The following is a 24874-nucleotide window of genomic DNA, read 5'->3' as shown; positions in this document are numbered from 1 at the left end:
ATGGACAGCCAATAAGGAATTCTGAGCAGAAAAGTCATGACGTTGTGGTAGAATATAATACACAGGAAAAAGCATAGTTAGAAAAATCTGGGCGGAAACTCCTACAATAATACAAAATAGAGGAAACAGTGCCTTCACTAGGGCAAGTGAAGAGGGAAACAAAAGGGGGACTGCGTCAAGAGATGAAGCTAAGATAGATGTGAAATAAATCACTTGGGTTTATGTGAAGGGAAAAAAAGGAAGAAATCATGATGATTCTAAGACTTTGAGAAGGAATGGCTGTGTTATACAGTTAAATGAGATCCAGAATTCAGCAAATGGCACAGGTTTCCAGATTTACATATGGTCATTAAGTTCATGCAAGTGCCTGGAAGAATGAGTAGAATTTTGAAAAGTATCACACTGAAGAGAGAGAGGAAAGACAGAGAAGAGCCAAGGAAAGAGAAAGGTGAAAGGGAATCACAGGAGAACAGTGAAATAAAGAACATTCATAAGCAAGTGGTCATCAAAATTAATCACCTTAGAGATATTAAGGAGACGGAGGCCATAAATAATGTCATTGGATTGAGAATACAGAAGGTCACAAGGGAACTTCAGAGGAATAATTGTAGTTGAGTAGGTGAGTGTGAAACTCATTATATTCACTTTACTTCTAAAAGATACATAGATGGATAGATACATAGATAGATAGGATATAATCATGACCGGAGAAAATGATTGACAGCATCTTTTTTGTGGAAGTGGGTAGTCAGTGAAGGCAAGATGAACATTAGCATTCTGTTAAATAATGCAAAATAAAGGGAGTGTTTTCAGAGGTTTGGGTAGTCCTTAAGAAACCAACAAAGAATGTTTACCTGCTTCCCAGACCTAGATCTGAAGAGGAAAAGGAAGGAGCTAGAGTTATGCAGCCATCAGCCGCTGCAAGAAACAATGCCCCCAGTGGAGGAGGGAAGAAGAAAAGCTGTACTTCTCTCCCTGCAGCCTCCTATACCCTCTTCTTGCCTTCCACTGGCAGAACAAAATATAAACCTGGCCAGCACCAAGCCCTGACCTTAGGAGTACAGTCCTTGGGAGTCTATCTCTTGGAGCATAAATCAAGGCAGAACCAGTATAGAGTAAGAATAACCAGGATGAGCATATTCTCAATAGTGAAAGAAGTCCCAGAAGTAAGAGAAGAAACGTGTATGAGAGAAGATAAGAAAATAAATGGAAAAATGTTCAGGCTAAGATGAAGGCATACATAGAAAATTTAAATTGAAAAGTGCGAAAGAGGAAAGAGAGGCAAAGCAGTTTCAAAGTGGAGAAGTAAACCCAGGGTCTCATGTTAGATGCCCTTGTCTAGGATGGATATACAGAGTTTGACTTTGCCAACCTAAACGGATAAGGAATGTTACAAAATCACAAATGTTATCAGAATTCAACCTTGATTATTTCTGTAACACTTAACTAATACCTTAAAATTAATACTAAATAGTTTACTAAACATTTTTACTATTAAATTTAAAATTATATGTAAAAAATAAGTTCACTTAATATCATAATGTTAAATACATATATGTGCATCTACATGTATTTTATATATATGGAAATTAGTGTTATAGTGATTACGATGATCCAGTGCTTTGTTAATATGTTCTATGCAGTAGTCTAGAAAGAAAAGTTTTCACAATAGCTTTTAAATGTTCTGAACAACCTTAATTTCTGCACAGGCCTGAGCTCCTCTTTTTGATCTCTGTGTTCATTTATTAGAGCATGCACAGCTTTATGTGGCACTGTGTTCACGAATCTGTAAGACTGTCACCAGGGAGGCAATGGGATCAGTTTTCTGTAGCTGTTATGTAACCCTTGTCCCTTTGGTTTGAGATGCTTTTGGAGTTTGTCATCATTTTCATGTTTCAAGCAGTGAAATGGAAAAGGGAGAAAAGGGCTGCGCCTCCTCACTTAAAGGAGGTTTCCTGAGAGCCCCACTACATATCTACCTGCATCTCCTTATCTATATGTGAGTCACATGGGCCTGTCTACTGGGGAGGGGATGGGAAATATACTCTCATAGCTGAGTGGCAGGAAATCAGTGTTCTGATCATTTGAAAGATAAGGCAAGCCCAGATTTAGTAGGCATCTACAATTTCTGTCTTCCTTTGTTAAAGTAAGAATGTTTAGGCCAGTGTTTCTGTTACTCATGTAGAATGAAACTCCTATATGGATCTTAGAGAAACTAGGGACTCTGGTTCCGCCTTGGAACACCACTCTAGGGGAAGGAGCATTGAACAACTGAAGGACTGAGTGAAGTAGGGAAAAATGTATGTTTGACATAAAAATGTAGGATTGGAGAGTATCAAAAGTGATGTAGGAGAACATTTTCTTAGAGTCAGTGTTCATTGGAACTATAAAGTCATTCTGAAAGCCATACATGAGAGAATACATTTTAAATTAAATATCTTGAGATGAGATCCCTTTACTCTTTTTTAAGAAATTCTTTTTGGAAAGCATAAAAAAATAGTGCCTTGATTTATAGCAAACTTCATCCCATAGTGTGCAGTATCATAGTTATCAACAATAATGACAATGACCTCATTCGTTAATCGACATATATCAATGGTGTTAGACTGTGTACTGGGCAGAGAATTTGTGAAGAGTCAGCAGGCCAAAAGCGTAGTTCCCTGGAACCACAGGAAACTTTTATATAAAAGACTTACAATGGGACACTCAGTCTAACTTGAGTTGCCTAATGTGATACCTTCTTTCAAAATTTGGTTTAGTTTTACCCTTCTGACACTGGTGGTATTCTTAGAGAGAATAGGAAACTTAATTTTTAGGGTCTTTTAGGTCTCATTTGAAAATTTCTGTACCAACCGGGAAGGAAGTGTGACAGTGATCGCAGTATGTTGGAAGTGTGTGCACTGATTCAAGTTTTCTTGTTTTACTAACAAGCAACTAAAAATTTGCAACTTAGAAAATGTGTTTACAAATACTGCTGGATGGGAAATAGCCATATCATAAACTTTAAACAGTATTATAAAAGTGGCAAGAAAAGCAAAATTCCAGAATCCACATTATCATATTTCTGCATGTTTTTTTAAACAACAATTTATGCAGAAGATATTAATTTATAATAATTTGAATAAGATGTGGGGGCAAAAACCATATGTTTCTTGGCCAAATATAATCATTCTTTGTGACTCTATTAAGCTATTTAACAAATGACATATTCCATGGTTTAATTTTTCAATTCTGCATCATTGTTTTGCACATTTATTACCATCCCTAGCTGAATTAAAAGGATCACCTGCTTAACTTTTACTCTCAATTATCTTAAAAATTATTTTGTATTTGTATATCTTGGATTTTCAAAAGTTATCCTTCAATAAGACTTTTCTTGCATTAGGTATACATTGTAGGCATAAAATAATTATAATCTTTGCCCTTTCAGAATCCAAATGATTTCTGAAAAAAACAGTGGATTGATGAATAATTTTACCCTAACATTAGAAAAATAGTTTCTTGAAACTATAGAGACTACAAATGACACAAATGCAAGATAATACTATACAGATATAGAAAAAAATATGGGAAAAGAAAAGCAGGAGATTTTTTAAAAAGCAGTCATACATACTTCATAAGAAACCAAATAAAATTTGATCAGTTAAGACTATACAAATATATGAGACCAGGAAATTATTAGTAAAAGCAATAGCAGGTAAAAATCTAGAAAATAACCTTTGTACTCTTATGATACCGAGTTATCTTATGATACAAGGTCTCAAATAGCAGTGGTGCTTTTTAATTGAAGTGCTCACCCCTTGATCAATTAGCTTTGGTGTAAGGACGTGTGGCACTCAGAGTAGTACCTGGAAAACAAAAGGTATTGATTATGGTGTCTGACTTTTATAAAATATTTGAACATTATTTCATTTGATCCTTGCAACAATCATAGTGAAAGCAATATTACTACCCTCATTTTACAAATGGAGAAGCTAAACCTTAATGAATGTAAATAAAATTATGAACATCACAAAACCAGAAAATGAAAGAACAGACCTGGAACCTAAGACTCTTTGAAAGCTTACTTCCAAAATTTTAACCCCTGTAAGTTCTGCTTTCTGTGTGAAAGACTATTTATTCCTTTTCCTCACTGAGGAAGTTGCTATGCTGAAAATTCTGGATATAAACAAGAGAACCAAACACAATGTATTAAGGTGTTTAATTTCATCAACAATACATTTACTTTCTGATTATTGTATATAAGGGTTAAAATGTAGCTTCAGAATTTGCCTGGTTTGAAAATTGACCCTACCAATTGGACAACTTACATGCTACTGTTCTACCTCAGTTTATTCATCTTTAGAATGGCAACAAATATAAAACTTACTTAACAGTGTTGTGGTATTACATGGATTAAAATGAAAGATTCTTGAATACCCTGGAGCAAGTTTTAAAAATAAATTTTAGTTAAGATTATTTTTAATATTATGGACATTTGTAAAACAATGACATATTTTCTTTAATTCATGGCTCACTTGTTTGCAAATACTAAAAAAAATGTTTTAAAAATAGAATATTGAAAGAGCCCTCAATATTGTCAGCAGTCTTTGAGCTTTCCAAGTACGGGGACTGAAATTCCTTCATCTTTGTGTTCCCAGAACCTGGCACTATAGGACTTCATGTGAATGTTCATTAAGGAAGTTAATCAAGTATCCAAAAATCAAGTATCTTTGCATGCAGATATTGGAAGGTTGTTCACCTTGCAATAATCTAACAGTGCTGTAATGATTTAACTTACAAATGACTTTTTATGCATTATTACATGTGCTTTCACTACAACTCTGTGATACCAAAGTTTCAAAAAATTATTAATGCAAATAATATTTACTGAAATTGTCCAAGATACAAGATACTTTGCTAGGTGCTATTTGAGAGTGAGTATAAACACACAAAGTTCATATGTTTATGGATATATTTCCTTTACTGAGGAACTTTTACTCTCTGACCTTAATTGGAAATGGTTTAAAAAAAGTATCATGGACTTCCGGTTTCCTGTTCCATGAGTCAGGAACCAGGAAGTTGCCATTCTATTCCAACAAGGAGTAAAAAGCTGAATAGCCTGAAATATCAACAGCTCTTCTTATATTCATAAGAAAGGCAAACCCAGGGCCAACTGTGACCCCCAAGGCTGGAGAGAAGACGGGTGAACACAGGGAGTCACAGGTTGTGAGAGCAGAAAATCCTGAGCCAGGCACATCAGGTCTGGACAGCGACAGAAATCACAAGGCATAACAAAAGGCAAAAGACACAATCTGAAGAGACAAGGCAAGCATCAGAATGAGCTATGGCAGGGATGTTGGAATTATCAGACTGGGAATTTTAAAGTTCTGATTGTATGCTAAGGGCTCAAATGGATAAGGTAGGCAGCATGCAAGAACAGATGGGTGATGTGACTAGAGAGGTGGAACTTCTAAGAAAGAAGCTCCCCCGCCCCCAAATGCTAGAAATAAAAAAATTGCATTGTATCATGGGGGAAGCAGTTTCTTCTCTGTAAATAAAGACATTAACAGCAACTCCTGCTTTTGACTGAGATATGTCAAAATTTGCATACCTTCATATGTGTGTCAAAAATCTACATGAACATGGCAATTGCATCCAAAAATTTTCTCCGTTCCCTTTCAAAACACTACAAAGATGACAAATAAAACAATCAAATTGTGCAAGTCTACTAGAACAGAGACTGGCAGAAATGAAAATAGCAGGTTTGAAGGGAGGAAGGCAGCAATTATTGACACATCCACGAGGCAGAAGTTAGAATCTATGTGCTTACAGGGAAGTTTATCGATGAGAAGTACCCAATCTGCTTCACAGATCCGTGGGAGATCTAAGGCTTAAGGACCTCAGGTGGTGGGGATGAGAGGAAGTCATTAAATATCTATGTAATTAATACCTTTTTTTTTTCAAAACCAGTTTCTACTCTTCTTTTCCTGGACAGAAGATAGATTTGCACTTCCTGAAACTCTCATGGTAGGTTGGGCTGTGAGATTCATTCTGGCTGATTAGTTGTGGGATGAGTAATGCTACTTCCAGTCTGAAGAAATAGCCACTGTGAGGCTCTTTGGAAATCTCCGTTCTCTCCAGAATGGAATACAGCAAGATTTAAGATGATTGATGCCCCATCACCACAAATTCCTGAATGATGAGCAGAAACGGAACTCAGTCTGTGATAGGCATGTAGCAATATTAAGAAATAAACCTTCGCTGTTTTAAGATTGAAGATTTGGGCTTGTTACTGCAGCAAAACCTACTCTAACTTGACTGATACACTCTAGACGTGCAATTGACAAACCTCCTTTACTCTGTGTAATTAAGAAAATGCCTGCATCCTCAGGTTAATTCTCCGGAAAACCTGAACTCGAAGTGGTCCAGGTTAGGGCTCAACAGGCACAGCATTGCTAGTGATAAGTTGAAGGACTAAGATGGAGGGTCTATGTGAAATACGACACACTAACCAGAAGAATCTTGGTTTCTCTCTAGCATGAAGCATGAGAAGGCCGACGCACAGATATGTATTTGCCAGTGAAGGATTTGGAGAATTCTCTCTAGTAACTGACTAACCTCAGAGAAAAACCTACAGATACTGATAATTGAAGTTGCCTCCATGAAAAAACTGCTCACTACTTTCTCATGTTATAGCAATGCATTTCCTCGCCTCCCCCAAACACACCAAACTCTGATCAACCCAGTGATAAGTAATGAAATCATTTATTTAAATTAACATTAAAAAAGGGGGGGCATAAAGTGTCATAATGCATGGGAAGATGATAGATACATTGTTTTGTGACTGTTTAGTTTTCGCTTATAATTTTATATGTCTGTGTGTACTAGGATATGATGCCAAATGTACTTATCACTAAGGTTGCTAGATGTAGCAAATAAAAATTCAGGATGCTGAGAAAAATTTGGATTTGTACATTTTGGAAATTAAAGAGATGATATCCCAAATTTTAAAAGACCGATAGAAAATTTGCAAGAATCAACTGAACAGACAACTCTGAAAATAAAACAAAACAAAATTGGAGTTCACAATATATATCTCGTCACTGTGCTATACACCTTAAACTTCTACAGGGCTGTAAGTCAAGTATATCTCAGTAAAATTGAAAGAAAAAAAGAGCAGAAAAAAGCCAAAATATATAAGTATATTAGAATATCAACTCAGGGTGGGGAGTCTCACATATCTTTGAAGAAACTGAGAGACAGGAAATTATCATAGAAACAATAAAATAACACTTCTGGAACTTAAAACACGAGTCTTCATATAGAACGTGTCCCCTTCTACAAAAGGTAAAACAAATGTTAAATCCCATCACTGTGAACTTTTTAACATTAGGGATAAAATAAAAGACCCCCAAATAAGAGCAACACTTGTCTCAGGCAAAGACTCCGGAATCGAAAATGAATCCTTAGCTTCACTAGAAGACAGTAAAGCAATATGTACATACTATGCAATAAAATTGTTTTAAATTCTTGAATGCCATACCCAGATGATCTTATTATTAATTGTGAAGTAGAAGAAAGAAAGTTAAAAATGTGCACTTTGAAGTGTACTCCATTAAGGCAAGGGAACTTAGGAACCCAAGAAACAGATACCCAAGCCATGAAAGTGTGTAAGGGAATTACTAGATTGATGACTTTGGGACAGTATAGAATTCAGGTTGGAATAGGAATAAGCAGTATTCTGGGGAAAAAAAAAAGATATTTAGTGGGGGAGTGGAACTGATTCATGCAAAAGCGTAAAGTTCTCATTTAAAATCTGACATGCATAAGGAAGATGTTTCTGATAGATAAGTGATAAAGCCTGTAGAGCTGATAAAAGAGTTGAGGCATGTGGAAATGTTTAATATTTGAAAACAGATATTTTAAAAATTAACTGGAGTAGATGAGAAGAGAAGAGCAATCAACACATACAAACAAGTACATGAGACATAGCTTCTGGGAGTTATGTTCACCATATATGTTCACAAATGGAATGTAACACAAAACCACTGGATTTAATGATGAGTGACATTTGCATAATCATAACAATATAAAATCTGTCTGAATTAATTAAATATTATGAATAGGTGACAGTATAGAGAGAAAGTGAAGGGAGACAATGTTGTCAAAGAGCTAAATTCTTCTCTACTTTAATAGGAGATGAGTTGGTGAGTCAATAAATAGTAGTACAAATGTATCAGTCTAAAAAGGGATAAAAACATCACAGTGAAGACTGAGAGTTGCAAGTGTTGGCCTCTGAAAAGCAGAAAGAGGGCTAGAGAATGGTGGACTAAAACTACAAGCATCCTGTATTGTATTTAAATTACATACCATGTAACAACTGGACAATTGGTCAAGGTGTTCCTCTTTTATCATATCTTTGTTCCAAAATTAATTCTAGCAGATGAATTTCAATAATTTTGCCATCCCATGTATATTATGGCCTTAATAATAGCTGCATAACTATTTACATGCCATTTGAAGCCTAATTATTTCTGTAAAATTTTAGTAGTATAACTGCATCATTCAGTACCATATAGACATTACAGTACCATGGTACCACACACACAGACACACACAGACACACACATACACAGACACACACACATGGTTTATTGTGTGATTTACTATCATGCATTTTCTGCATCTATAGGATGCTTGCTTTTGGAAATAGAATGTCATTTTATTCTACATAATGTTACTGGTAAAATATGGTTAAGAATAATTGAAATCATTTTTTCTTGTCTAAATTTTGTATTATATTGCTTTTAAATTTCCTGATGAACTTTCTGTTTTATTTCTATCTCAAGTGAATAGTGTTAATGACCTTTAATGACCTGCATCTATAATGTACAATGTCATGTCCTATAGTTGTTAATATTTGGACTAGATCGAATCATCAGTCATTTCTATTGCACTTTAATTCGGACAAATTGTATCTCATTTGCAGCTTTAGGTGCATACGGATGTTGTTGCTATAAGGTTTGTGTTAAGGTTTCCATTATTAAATGTATTCATTTAATCAGATTGTTATATTATCACTGCTCACACACACATATTAACTATATTGGCCTCAATAACTTCATTGGCGTCTCTTTGATTGTTATAAAGCTTATCCTGCTCACTTGCTGACAGCATAGAAATTTCTAATCTTTCCTTTGCATTAAATCTATAGCATTTTGACTTTTAATGGCAAGGAAACCTTATGTGACAGAAATCATTCTTCCATATGTGCCATGTGAAATCTTATTCACATCCCACTTTATCTGTCCTCCACAAGTCATGTTTTGTGTTTATATTTAAAGCTGGTGAAACTCAGAATAATGTACAAAGCATCACAATATCATGTAAAAATACTGGAATGTATGTCTGTAGTTTGTTTACATCATTCCATCCCTACCACCACCGCCATTCTAGCCAAAACTGCCGTTGCTTCTCATTGGACTACTGCAGTGGCTTTCTTGTTGTTTCATGGCAACCTACAAACCGTTTCTGCATATGCTGTACCCTACGCTCAGATACTCCTCCTTTCCTTTTCCACCTGGCCAAGTCTGACTCACTGTTCTCAACTCAATTCAGGGGTCATTTCCTTGACTTGGTAAAAGGCCTCTACTACAGGATCTCTGGCTGCTTACCTCTTTTGCAATTTCCTTGTCCCCAGAATCTTTTGTCAGTTTTAATAAAGGTCTGTAAACTCCATGTGTGCAGGGATAAGTTTGTGATTATCCACCACATAAAGTTAATGCATTTTCATTGAATCAATGAATGATAGTTTAGTTTAATAATTAAATTATAATTGATAATATGTGTCTTGGTTCTTAATCTTATTTAAAGTGTGGCATTGGTTTACTCTTGTAGGCAAATTAATTGGTTTTCTAATATCCAGACAAAATTAGCATCTATTACAAACTCAGACCTTATGGATTTCCTTTTTTATTTTTTTGTCCCCCTTAACATCCTACACTGCATGATAGTCATCAAAACCTTTCTATTTCAGGGGTAAGCATCCTGAAAACATAACTGGAATACATCTGTTTTATTTTTAAAGAGGACCAACCTGTGACCCTGATGACCATTCAAAGCACTCGCCCCCTCCAGATCTGAACATACTGTGGTCAAGGAGCAAGGTAGGCTTTATACAATAGGCAAGAAATCAAAAGCTGATTGAATTATTGCCATTCAGCAACTAGCAACTAAACCCCCAGTATCTTCTCTGGGGATAAAGAAATGACTCAGATATCTTTTCCTCACAAAACTTTCAGGTTTGCAGAAGAAATAAGAGATTCATAAACAGCAGAATGTACATTAACAAGTGATATTGGTGTCCTGTTATCTGAGATCCAAGTGTTACTGTTTTTTACTTCTTGTTTCCAGAAATTATCTCTTAGCAAAAATTACATTTCTGGTTTCAAAAGTTCAGGGACTCTTCCAGGCTAAAAATAAGATAGTAATATATGCCTCCCCTAAAGCTCGTCCCACCCTCTACATTCTGGAATACTGTCAATCTTCTCTGTATCTGTGAATCCCCTGGATCTTCAAATTAAAATTGATTGCTTTCATGAAATGGTGTCTGCCCACTGTTTTACATTAATAAGGTGAATGATATATTCTTTTAATTGTGTTTGCCAATGTGAATTTTATAAAACACTTTCCTCCCTTTCACAATCCTTTTTTGTATGTTTTCAGGGTAAATGCTGGAGGGGCTCCAATTTTGAAGTGTTAAATTATCAAGTGAAATCCTAAGAGCAATTTATAAAAGCGATTGCTGGAAATTAAAATACAAAAACTGCTTAAGGTAAAATTCGTGGGGGAACTCTCTTGTCACCACCCCGAGACCCTGCAGAACAGATGGAACTGACTCTCCAGCTTCTGCGTGGGTACCTGCTGTTTAATTACACCCTAATTAATTAAAGGAAAGACTCCTGGGTGGTTTCAGTAGTAGCGAACAGGAGGGCAGTCAGAAAGAAACACTTGAATTCAAAAGACTTCAAAATTAAAACTAATAAGCTCAGGAAAGCAATTACTACTAGTCATGGTGGTCATTTTCCAAAGGCAATGATTACAACCACAAATTGATTCCCTCACCGCCACCCCCACCAACCCAAAAACACATAGTATGTCCTCTTTTCAATAACTAAGTTTCATAAATATCTTATTGGTGTTTTAAAGAGCACTAAATACATAAATATTTAGAAAATACATGAAGACTTTTAGGACCCTAGCAGCATGCATAAAGTTAAATCTCAATGTGTATTTCTTTAGTGATTATTTCTTAAATTTCTTTTTAGATGGTCACAATCTTTGCTTTGAGAAATGTGTTCAGAAAATACTACTTCCAGTCTTGAGGTTTTACCCGGTTAACTTCTCAGCTAACTGCCTGTAAAAACAGTGGGTAAATACGAGTGTAACATGCCCAAATGAACAGGATGGTAGTGGAGCGGCATCGCTCTAATTAGCTGTTCAGTAACCATTCCTGGTCTTGCCATATGCATTCTGTGCACGTGTTTGCATGTGTATTTGCACTTTTTTTTCAGGCTCTCTGATTTTTCCCTCTTTAACACAGTTGTCACTGGAGTTACAAACCTTTTGGCTAGCTGTATGAAGAAAGAAAGAAAGGCACCTTTTGTAGAAAACGAATCAACAGGTAAAAAGAACATAGTTGTAGTACACATTAGTTAGGGCTGTGAACATGTTTCTGCAGCTGTTTGATATGTCATCAGTGGTTATAGCAGTCCATGAGCCCAAGAGACGTTTGCTAAAAGTGAGTGTGGTGTCCATCAGCTGTCTTTTACATGTGGCTTGGAAATGTTAAGTAATATATTTATTTGTTTTATTGTTTCCTTATTGATTGAGGCGACTTATAGGTTTATAAGCTATATACTATATATATATATATATATATATATATATATACACACTCATATAAATATATATGAGTTATATTTGGGGTTATAAAGGATAAAATTATTGAAAATGAAATACAGTTGTTGCTGTAGGAAGATTATTTGAGGTCATTTATTACTATTATTATAGGTTATTGATACTATTAGTGATTTAGGTAGATGAAGCCTCAAGAGTTCTCTTCTGCTCCATATAGACACCTGGAAAGAAGTTAAGCTTTTACATTAATGTGAATTTGAAACATTCAATATACAATCTCTTACTAAGAGAAGTATTAATCAAGCATTACTTTCTCTGCCTATGAATATATTGCACATAGATTATTACTCAGAATCCCAGAATAATCGTTCATGACTCAATCAGTTATATCCATGTTTGGGCACAGGCTTGGCTGACCACCACATCGTGTACTATATGACACACATAGTTATAGAAAGAAGGAATCACCATGTGAGTTTTTTGACTATTAGCATTTTGATTAATTCTTTTTAAATATATGTCTTTTTTTAAACAGTATTATTAAGATATAACTGATATACAAAAAACCCTGCACACATTTAACGTGTACAATGTGATCAGCTTGGACTTACTTACGCCAACAACATAAAATCATCACAATCAAGGTGATTTTTTTGTATTCCTTTGGTTTTTATTTTGTTTGGTTTTGTTTTTTTGTGGTAGAAATGCTTAACATGAGATCTTCCTCTGAACAAATTTTTAAGTGCACTGTACAGTATAGTTAACTCTAGACACAGTACTGTATGACAGATCTAGAATTTATTCATCTTGCACAACTGAAATGTTACAGCCATTGAACAAAAGCTTCTCATTTCTCTCTCCTTCCCTTAGTCCCTGGGAACCACCATTCTACTCTTTGCTTCTGTAAATCTGACTATTTTAGATACTCCCTAGATTGGGATCATTTGGTATTTGTCCTTCTGTGAGGGCTTATTTCACTTAGCCTGAGGTCTTCCAGGTTCGTCTATGTCATCAAAATGGCAGGATTTCCTTCTTTTTAAAGGCTGGATACTATTTCATTGTATGTATATACCACTTTTTAAAAAAAAAATCCATTCATCTGTGATTACTTCTTAACTTCCTAAAAGGCTGGTATTATTATATGCTCTGTCTTCCAAAAGTGAAAATGAGAAGCAGCATATGTTGGAGAAAGTCACCGATGAAGAACAATAGAAAATCGTATATGATGAAATGCTGTTTTTCCTATTAAAGTATTGATATGGATATGTCCAGATAATCGATCACCACGTTCTTTGTCTCATAGAATGCTGTCAGTGATTTTTTACCGACTGTTTTGTTCTCATTAATAGAATTCCAAGCAAGAAGTATATAGTAGCCTAGAAGGAGATCAGATTGACAACTATTAGAATAAATACATTGGTAATGCAAAATCATCCATGGGTGAAGGGGAAAAATAGAGCAACTTTATTTTATCCCCCTCTTCCTGGCAAGACACAAAATTATATGTTTTCTGAGGACATGTGTAATAGTAATTTCAACATTAAAATATTTCTACATCCTAATTACATGTGTCCCTTTTCTTTAGAGCTCTGATAATTTTAATATCTTAATGAGATATCTGGGTACCTGCCCAGTCTCAGGCCCTGAAGCATATTACTTTGCCTGATTTCTAAATGACAGCTTCTTACCGACTAAAGCTGCCAATCACACTATGCTGGGGCTATGCTGCTATGTGCAGAACCTCTGATGGCTTTATAATGCAAAGATTCCAGAGGAAAAGGGGTCAGGATCTTTGTGTAGTTCTCTCCATTTACAGACACCAGTCACCTATTTGACTGGTGATTCATTTCTCTTTGGAAAAAGGATGACTTTTTGAAGGAAGTCCTATAATTTTATGGAGGACAAGGAAGCTTTTTAAGTTACAGCACTGGCAGCTTCAAACTAAACTTGTGTACTGGTAAACCTGATTTTTCCGTGAAATTTATCTAACTAGCGATCTCTAGATAATGTTCCCCAAATCAGGGATTCTCCCCTATCTGGGAGACTGTGCTCTAAGGACTCTAGTTCCAGAAGAGAGAGAAGGAAGTGGTAGACGAAGTGAGGGAAGGGGGAGGGAGGGAAGGAAACAACCCAGAAAACAGCAAAGAGAAACGGACGACGGAGAAATTATCTGTAGCCCTCCCTAAGTTCTGTTCTTAATGCCTTTTCTCTTATATCTGCTATTAACTGAGGTCGAAGTATCTTAAATACCTTTCATTATCAACTCAGCATGGACTGCCCCACCATGGTTTGAAATGTTATATGATTTCTGAGCATAAACGGAGCTCTTCTTTTCCTTGGAGTCTGGCCTCACTGAATTTGTCATTTAATTTTTCCTCAGGAGACCATCAAGACCTTTTCCCCAAGACACAAGGGAGGCCGTATCGAAGACTGGTTGTCGATAGCTTTATTTCCCAATTCCATCTTTAAAATGCATCCTCCTAATATATTCAGGTTTTTCAGATTCAATCCAATGGCTTCTTCTTTGTAGTAATGAGAAAAAGCATTAATTTATCCCCATGAAAACCACGCAAATTTATATGGGAGCTGGTGGGCCATGGGGGAGAATGGTTTGCAGGTTAAAGAGTTTTTTATTGTATCCCAATGTGGGTGTGGACAGTGTACTAATTTACCACTTCTATTCTTTCAAATTAATCTTTTTTCTGTCCCACTTAATTTCCAGAGGGCTACCCTTTTAGTTGTATCACCCAGTTGATTTCAATTAATGGGAAGAGATGGCGAGAAATGGGAGGATAGAAGGAGAAAGACCTGTGACTTTCTTACTTGCTCCTTTCCCACTTTAAAGCCTCACTTCCGGCAGTACCTGCATGCTTTCCTGACTACAGCTCCTGCCATTTTCCCAGACTCGAGCCCTCACTGCGTTCCAGGATCACATTTCCTCCCTCTGCCCCTTCAGGACTAAAGGTGACATTTCTCTATCATTTCTAATCTCTGCTTGCTCAGCAGCTCCTGCTGGCTTCCTGAATCCTCCCCAGATCTCTGTAAATTGTCCTTCATGATTTTCTCTTTCTTTGAACCACTTGATTTGAATTTGTTTTCTCTTGGAGCCTTGACTGATGGTAATAACAATAATATTAATACAAATATCTAGAACTTTCAGAATACTTGCCACTCATTGGATAGTGTGCTAAATGTTTTGTATGTGTTATTTAGTCAAATGATTTAAGTATTCTTCTGGGGTATGTATTACCTCTACTTACAGAGATTAAATTGAGGTTTAGGCAGTACATTATTGCCCAAGGTCTCCCCAGTTTGGTAGGGATCATCATGACTCTAAACTGAATCTGGCCACCTGGGAGCCCTTGCAGTGCTGCCTAAGATGTGAGACTTTTGAGATTGTGCCCGTGGTTGAGAAGCAGCAAATCTGTATTTTTGGATGGTGGTCAGTAACCAGGTCAATGAGAACAACAGCAGTATGTAGTTCAAATCCACAAATATTTATTAAGTCATTGCTGTAAGTCCAATGTTATTCTAGGTCTTGAGAATGTAGAGATAAAAATGTTCTACTTGCAGGTAGATTTTTTTTTTTGATAAGAGCATCAGACACCATAAACTCATAAATTAAATAATATTTTACATGTGAAAATACATTTATTTACAAGCTGCAAAGGAGGAATATTGGAGCAGAATGGTGTGACTCTCTGGTGACTCTCTGGGATTTCATGTTCATTTAGGTGAAACATGTGGCCTGATCTTCGAGTCCAGTGCTCCAAACCTAACTCCTTCTACCCCATGCACTCACGGTGTTTCATATTCTTTTGTTGGAAGCAACAGCCAGATGGTTACCTCTTTCAACAAAACACGCATTTCTGCTTTCTTCTATCAACTCCTTTATTTATAGACTGAAGTTCCATGAGGATTAAAATGTTAGAACTTACAGAATTACAGAATTTAACTTGCTCACCTCCCAATTATATTCGGAGATCATAAGCTGTGGAATATGAGATAAAGTTTATTTTTCTTCTGAATCTTTTATTTTCTTTGCTGGTGTTAAAATACTAGAAGTTTAGTAGATTACAAGTACCACATTTTGTCTAATATAAAATGCACCAGTATTTTTATATACCTTTAGAAAAGAAAGGCATTGCCATTAATCTGCAACACAGTATGTTTGTCTTATTTAGAACTTGTATTTTGTATTTATTGAAAGAATTGTTTCAGAATTAAATATTTTTACACAATTAACAGTCCTGGAAATACATAAAAGGAGAATGTAAACAGAATAATTTGGCTAAGGTATTTTTAATTTTTTTCCATTAAGAGATCGACTTTTCGATCACTTTTTGACTGAGTTATCACTGTTTGTATTTAGCCACACAGGTTTTGGATGTTTTCTCATCTCTAAAATAGTGATAATAATAGCTCCTCTCTTATGGGATTGTTGCAAGTCTTGAGTGAAATGAGACATGCAGAGTGATTAGTATAATGCCTGGAACATAATAAAAACTCAATAAAATTAGTTATTAATTTTATTATTGTTATTTTTAAAAAAAATTTTTATTGAAGTACCAATCACAACGTGTCAGTTTCTGGTGTACAGCACAATGTCCCAGTCATGCTTATTGCTGTTCTTATTATATTCCTTTCAAGCAGCGTCTGATACGTGGATTACAAGTGGTAAAAACAAAAATCTGTTAGTAGGCATAAAGTCATTTTGTCTCACTATTCCCCACCTGATTACGCTAGATTGTGAAATATTTTGTGATGACAGCTACAACGAAGCCCAGATCAGCTGTTTGACTGGTTAAGTAAATAAATGAATGTAATTACCTCCCCACCCCCCACAAAAACCCCCCAAAATTTAAAAAAAAAATTTCCTTTAGTCTGAAATTGCTCCTTTGTTAAAAAATGAGGATCATAATTATTTATCCCACATCTACACTGTAGAACTGAGAGAAAGATAACAAAGAAGTGTGAACATACCTTATAACTTTTGAACCAATATACAATGGTCATTTATTATGAATATCAATTTCATAAATCCTGGTTGACTAATTGAAAGAAGAAGACAGAAGTTTGCATTCATTTTCCAGAAAGACCATGCGTTGTTTCCGCAGAGCCTCAAGATGAAGACTCAAGAGTGAAAAAAAACAGAATTTTTATTTGTCTTCCCAGCCACCTCTAGTTAAGTGCCAAACCTTGGCATGTTCAAAGGCATTTTTCTTGTGTAGCCTCCATAATCATGGACCAGTGCCTATGACAAAAAGCACACTCTAAATTAAGATACAAATCAGAAGGGTCTAAGCCTCGAAGCAGCAAGGAACTATATTCAGAGATGCTTTTGCATTGCAGCTCACAGTGCAGAGAATCTAAGGACGGTAGCTGTGCCTTCTGATGCTGTCAATCACATGAAGGCATGAAGGCCATGCTCAGCCCTCATGCACTCTGACCAGTGATGGGTGTGCACATACCATTCTGTATGTCTTACTTGTTGAGTTCGCCTGAACACAGGAAGTTGCCATGTACAAGCTTGGCAAGAATTTTTCTCATGTTTAGTCTATTGAAAATGATCTTTTCAGAAAACTCCACCCCTCCAGTTTTGTCTTCAATGATTCATGAGGCTTTATTTTTTTTCCTAGAGAATGAGTAATATTCTTTTGTCCTCTGATGGCTTTAAGGAAAAAATGGTGAGCTATTACTTAAAGGTTAGTGCAAAATTGAAGACCCCAACCTTCCCCCCTCATTTTCACCCGTCCCTAGTTCTCTCGTTTCTATTATAGTTAGGCAAACAATTAAATGAATACACAGATAAAAATCCTCCATCCAGCTAACACAGTTACTTCACAAATATTTTACCAAGAAAACTTTCCTTTTAGAATGAATACATAAATAGACAAGTGATGTGTAATATTTATTTTAGCCTCATCTGATTTACTAAATTTAGAATACACTAATTCCTTTTAGGCCTAAGGCCATAAAAACTAGTATTTCCTGTCACAAATAGTGTAGTCTCTTGCCTTGGAATGGGCATCTAAAAATACACGTTTCTCATAAATGGATGGTTATATGCAAAAATAACTTAGGGTGTTTAAAGGGTTACTGGCAGGAATGAAGTGAAGAAGCACCTAAACATTTCCCTAAATTTCAACTCAGTGAAATAAAATTTCAAGGAAATCTCAGGTGATTTCAGAGATGCTGTAGGAGATTTTTTTTGGCCCTTTATTCTCGATCTATCAATATAAAATTCTCTCCATTGAACTTTTATGCCTTTGAAGTGTGTAACATCAGTGTATTTCCATTGAGGATAAAAAGAACTTTAAAAATTTCAGTGTGCCTTGCTTTGGAGTTTACATTCCAATGTAAACTCACAAGAAGAAATATAACACTTACTTATACTAACTTACAGGGAACTACTGAGTTAAAAAATATAACTCATTAAGCTTTTAATATCAGCAATTGCTGCATGTAAGCATTATTTACAAATAATTTACATGTTTATGAAGATATTAGGACTGGTAAAGAAGGGACAAAGAAATTAGAAACTAAAATTTTAGGAGTAATTGAAAATTTCAAATCAATCAGATATATTCATAAAACTCCGTGCAGAAAAAAGTTTATGTTAGATATTATGGCTGAATTTACAGAAATATCCTACCTCTTGTGAGAGTATATCACTAACCAAATTATACAAATGAATCACACCTATAACTCCTAGATAAAAACCACTTATCAGATAGGAACCACTTACTTATGTATTAAGGTAAAATTACCACACTTTCTCTGTTCTTACGTTTTTAATATTTTGAATTTCATAATATCCCTCTACGTTGTGGGGTTTTTCTTGCACTGATCTTGTATATGTGTGTGTATATATATATATATATATATATATATGTATTATGTTTATCTGATTGTTAAGTTAGTCAGTAGTGTCTTTCAACTACTAATTATATCTAGAGATTCATTAGATTTATGAGATTTATTAGATTATTAGATTTATTAGAATTATATCTAGAGATTTATTAGATTATATAAATTTGAGGGAGCAGTACATCTTGAAGTGTGGTTATGTGGACTTCCCTATAACATGGGTTCATGAGATACATACCTAGTGTAATCAAATTTACAAATTAATTTTTATCTTTTCTTCTATTGTAAATGTCCCCTTCAGCATTTCATCTTAATAATTTTGGCAAAATAATTTTTAAATAATCATTTCATTAGAGTCTACAAATGGTAATTTTTCAATTCTTATGTTCTGCCAGTACTTGTTAGCTACAATTCTCTTTTTAAAAACATTTAATAAACTGTTTGATTAGCTTTTATTACAGTTTATGTACAAAATAATGATAAATATATATATATTTCTTACTGATCAATTTTAGAATGATGCTTTGGTGCCCTAGAAACCTTCAGTGCTGACCAGAGAAAGTATTTTTGTTATTATTATGTCCTTAGACTTTATTCATTTGATATGGTTCAATCCTTACTACCTTAGCCATTTACCATAAGGAAACTCAAATACCATATGGAGGAAAATAATAACTAAAGCTGAAATTATTTTTACATTTAAAAATATTCAATGGAAGATACCCAATCAAAAATAACCAGGCATACAAAAACTTAAGATAACATAATCACAATTTAAAACAAATAAATAAAACATACAGTAGGAACAGATCCACAGGGCATTCAGATAATAAATACAGAGAAAGTCTAAGGCTAAAATAAATGTACTTTATGTATTAAATGAAATATAAGACAATATTGAGAACGTTGGCAGAGAACTGGAACCATGAAAAATAAGCAATAGAAAATTTTAAATTATATGCATAAATATAATTTTTAAAATTAAAATATAAAATTTAGTGGAGGGATTTATAGAAGGTAACTGAGTATCTATCAAGGACAAGGCTTATAGTCATTCATGTATAGTTTCAAAGGGAAGAAAAATGGTGAGGTGAGATTTGCAAATATTAACTACTATATATATATAAAATAGATAAACAAGAAGTTTCTTCTGTATAGGACAGGGAACTATGTTCAATATCTTGTAATAACCTTTAATGAAAAAGAATATGAAAATGAATATATGTATGTATATGCATGACTGGGACATTGTGCTGTACATCAAAAACTGACACATTGTAACTGACTGTAGTTCAATTAAAAACAAACAAACAGAAATGTATGCTGTGAATCTTCCTTATAGTTTTCTCAAAAGGATCTGCAGCTATTTACCATGATAACTGTGCTTTGGAGAAGAGTATCTAAAAAGCATTTAGTGATATTTTTGGACACTGGCTCTGAACTGTCATTACACTTTGAAGACCCAAACCATCAGTGTGGACCATCAATCTGAGTTAAGGCTTACAGAGGTCAGGTGGTTAATGAATTTCTAGTTAAGTGCTATCTCATCTCACAGTGGGCTTAGTGGGTTCCTGAAGTAACCCTCTGATTATTTCTTCAGTTCTAGAAATTATATTGGAATGGACATGCTCAATTACTATTTCTTCTTTCATCACAGATATTCCTTCTGGAATTATTTTATTTTTTCTTAAGTGAGTTCAGAGGCCATTATGTTAGGAAAGGCTATGTGGAAGCCACTAGGACTGCCTCTACCTACCAAATAGAAGTTGCATCCTGGAAGTTTTTCAGAGATTAGTACCATTATCAAAAATCTGAAAGAAGTGTGATATGGTGACTCTTATCATATCCCCATTCAACTCACCTATTTGAACTACTTGGAACACAGAAGGATCTTGCAGAATGACAGTGATTATTAAAAATCTAATCAGGTGGTGACTTCAATTGTAGCCACCATTTCAGATGTGATGTTGATGCTGGAGCAAATAGACATGATCTCCAGCACCTGGAATGCATCAATTAATGTAACAAATGTTACCTTGATTTACATATGCTATCTCTTTATTGGGAACTGTTTGCTTTCACATGATCGAGCCAGAGATATACCTTCACTGTTCTATACTAAGGCAGTATCAGCTTCCAAGTTGCATATCATAATCTTGTCCATAGATACTTTGATGAGCTCTCCATTCCAGAATGTCACAAATTCATTAAATTAATGATAGAATTCTCCTTGGACACGGTGAAAAGGAAGGAGTAGCTTCTCTAGACACATTGATAATTTACATGTGTACCAGAGGGAAGGAGATAAATGCCACAAAAATTCAATAGTTTGCTGTTCTGGTGAAATTTCTAGAGTTCAAGTGTCTGGAACATGTAAAGATATGACTTTCAGGGTGATAGGAAAATTTAATGTATCTGGAAACTGGTTATGAAATTTATTGATTCCCATGGCCACCATCACTCCAAAGCAGCTAGCATGACAAAATAGTGAAAAAGCTTTTAGGAGATTCTGTTACTGGGCCAGATGGGCGCATCAGCTTCTGGGGTTGGAATAATGTCCCCCAGGATGTGGTATATGTCGTAAATTAGTGACCAGTGTTTAGTGCTGTTTGTCCCACAGCAAACATTCATTAACTCAGGAAGCAAGGAATAAAATGTGGGGGTAATTCTCTTACTCTTACCCCTAGGAGATGAACTATTAGCGACAGTTTTACTTCCTGCCCTCATGTCTTTGGGCTCTGCTGCTCAGTATGTCTCAGTTCCCAAGGAATGAATACTCCCACCAGGGGACACAATTGCTTTATTAAACTAGAGGGAGAGACTGCCACCTGGCCACTTTCAAATTCTCATGACAGTGAATCCGCTGGCAAAGGGGATTATACTGTACTCTCTGAAATAATTGATCCTGACTCTTCAGGGAAAATCAATTTGCTACTCTGGGGTAGGAAGACATATGCCTGGGATGGAGGAGATGCCTTGGGTACCCTCTTAGTGCCCCATGTTTTGTGATAAAGGAAATGGAAAACTACAAGTACTCAATATGAGCAGGACCGCTAAAGCCCAGACCTTTCTGAAATGCAGGTTTGTGTCATCCTCTTAGGCAAGAAATCACAGCCTGCAGAGGAGCTCACTGAGGGCAAAGGAAATACAGAAGTGCCAAGTTTTACCTACCAGCTACACACTAATACTTATGAGTACCTTGTCCTTGTTTTTCTATGACTATGTGTGCATGAGTTCATCAATTCTTTATAAATTTCATAACCCCTATAATTTAACTTAAGTGTATTAATACTGCTTAACCATATCCAGTATTTAAAATGTGCCTCTGCTGGATGGGAAAAAACATGGAGATAAAGTGACGTGAGGACTTTTATCCTTTTTTTTGGAGAGAAGGCTAGTGGTTTTTTTTGGTATGAAGTTTACCTACCTCATGTTAGCTGGAAGCATGACTTTGCTTTTATCTTTATTTGGGGAATAAGTTTGGTTAAGAGATACTTACACATATCTCAGGTTGAAAGAAGTGGATTGGGTTGTTTTCCTATTTTGTCAGTTTAGCTAAACTAAACATTTCCTAGAATTTCTCTCCCTAACCTCTATGGTTTCAGGTTAGAGTTGTGTTGACAGTTTAGCTAAACTTCTCCATAATAGTACTGCCATGGCATCCGTTTTGTGTGGCCAAGGGGCCTGCAGGGGCCCTGAACTGACACTAGCTCCTCCGCCCCCCAGCACATGCCCTAGGAAACAGCCCAAGAATCACAAGTAGATGTGACCCGACTCTAGATATGATGATATCCTCATATGACGCCTTAACTGCACTTCTGACAAGCACTCTCCCTGCCTTCCCGGGCCTCTTTCTTGTGCCCCCTTAGATAAGACTCCTCAGGAAGTTTACCAAAACCCTGCCTTTTTAAAATAATTTTTTCAGGGCAAGGGGAAGATAATGAGCTCTATTTATTTATTTATTTTAACGGAGGCACTGGGGATTGAACCCAGGACCTTGTGCATGCTAGGCATGCACTCTACCCCTGGACTATACCCTTCCCCATTTTTTTTTTCCTTAATTTTTTTTTAATGCTTTAAAACTTTGCCTTTTTAAAATTTGAATTGATCAATCCAGTCTTAGCTTGGGAACCCCAAAGCACTCCACCTGTAGATCCTAATAAAGGCATATGCCCAAAGTCCTGCTGCCTTCTCTCTGTCTGCACTGGGCTGACATCCATGCCTGACCCCTGGAGGCATGCTGTGTAAGTGCCCCAGGACCTGTGGGTTAGAAATGTCTCCATTTCTATTCCCTTGTGGTCTTTTATTGAACCCTGCCTTACCATCAACACCCTGGGGCGCTATAACACAAATATTAACTTAACAAATTCACAACAGTTTGGCTACAAGAGGAATGTCTGTGAGATTTGGAAAAAAGGAGTAAAAAGCAGTCCTTGCCCTCTGAAGGCCAGAGTTTGGCACCAGGCTGTGATGCAGTTTTCGTGCATAGTTGGTGGTGTCTTGTTGGAGTAGAGCCTGCAGTCCTTTGATCTACCAAAAATTTCCTCAAGCTGGTTTCTGGGTCAGGTGATTGTGCAATTTAGTGTCAAAGGGCATCAACTAAAAGCTTGAATTAGCCATAAGCACTGAAAGATTTATGGTGGCCTTCTTCCCCCATGTCACCCAAAATAAATATCAATAATAATTTGTAAAATAAACATGATACAACCAACTAAATTCTAATTAGTTCTAAGATAGTAATTTCAATAAATGAAAACAATATACGAAATGCCAAACTCTTCCAAATTATCTCTACCCTCTCTCTCTCTCCTTTTGATATTTCTGCTTTTCTACTACACTAAGTACAGGCTTAGTCTAACTGTTGGAAATTGTAGCAGATTGATTGCAAAAATAGTTCTAGTTTCTTCTCTCCATTTATCTACCACCTTTGCAATGCGACACTGCAGCTCCTTCCATGAAGAGGTGGAGTCTTTTTCCCATTCCTTGATTCTGAGCTGAACTGTTAACAAGTTTTGGCCAACAGATTACAGTCGAATGGCACAGTGCCAGTCCTGAGCTTGGGTCTCTGTTGTCCTTGTGCTGCTTTTCTAGCTCAGTGGTCTGTGCAAACCTGAGCCAGCCTGCTCGGAGATGAAGACCATGTGGAAGAGAGGCCGGTTGCCTTAGTTGAGGCTTCCCATACCTGTCTTCCAATAGCGGACGTACAAGTGAGGGAGCTCAGCCAACACCACCAAAACTGTCTACCTGACCAACAGCTGTCCGGGGGTTAGGAATAAGCCAAGCTGAGACCAGAAAAAAGATATAATGCATAGACTCATGAGTGATAAAAACTGGTTTTTCTTTTAAGCCCACTGGGTGTTGAGGTGGTTTGTTATACACCGACAGCTAGATAGAGAAATAGGTAAAGATAGATAAATAGATAGAGAAATCTAGCACTGGTAATTGTCAAGCTGGAGTGTATACAGAGGAGAGTGATTAACCCATCAGGATGTCTGAAAATCAAGCTATATGAGGATGGATTGAAAGGTTTAGGATGTTTAGCATACAGAAGAAGAATTTTAGGAAGGACTAATGGCTCCCCTCAAATAATTGATGAGCTGTTATGTAAAAGGCAGTTATATTTACCCAACATAAATTCGGAAGACAAAATTGTAAACATTGGCAGATAAGAGATGATGAAAAACATTGCATTAGAGTTATATACATTGTAGAACTAGCTCACATTTATCTGGTAGGGATGGTGCCTTACGATGCAGTTACTTTTTCTCATTAAAAATGTTCATACAGAGTGGATGACCTTTTCATAGGTTTGTTTCAAAAAGGCAATTTCCTCTTTGGCTTAGAGTTTTGGCTAGGTGACATATAAGATTAATTTTAATGTCAAAATTGTACGTATAGTGAGATTTTATGTTTCCTTTAGTTAAATATACTTTTTATAATGATTAATACTCAAGAATTTATATTGTTTAAGTACCAATAATCTGCTTACTTGGTTTTCCATTCATTTTGGTTTGAGTTGATGCTGCTGTAGCCACATTGAGTAGAATAATCTGAAAAGCCATCTATCCCTTTACCATCACTAGAGCTGTTTGTTAATGTGTGT

At 35.9% G+C, this 24874-nt stretch overlaps 1 long non-coding RNA gene across 1 annotated transcript in view; it reads left to right on the top strand.

The window, feature by feature from the left end:
- The window catches only part of LOC123616488 (uncharacterized), a 161842-nt gene that overhangs the window by 91565 nt on the left and 45403 nt on the right, over positions 1–24874 (top strand). Inside the window, exons 5-10 of the long non-coding RNA XR_012499508.1 lie at positions 5953–6009; positions 6520–6734; positions 10019–10148; positions 10708–10894; positions 11585–11665; positions 12437–12545. This is a non-coding gene — a long non-coding RNA (uncharacterized LOC123616488). The remainder of the gene's footprint in view (positions 1–5952; positions 6010–6519; positions 6735–10018; positions 10149–10707; positions 10895–11584; positions 11666–12436; positions 12546–24874) is intronic.

The sequence above is a fragment of the Camelus bactrianus genome, chromosome 2 (assembly GCF_048773025.1).
Source record: "Camelus bactrianus isolate YW-2024 breed Bactrian camel chromosome 2, ASM4877302v1, whole genome shotgun sequence".
In the NCBI taxonomy this organism is placed as follows: Eukaryota; Metazoa; Chordata; class Mammalia; order Artiodactyla; family Camelidae; genus Camelus; species Camelus bactrianus.
The sequence above is the reverse complement of the archived record's forward strand: the minus strand, read 5'-3'. Positions and strand labels throughout refer to the sequence as shown.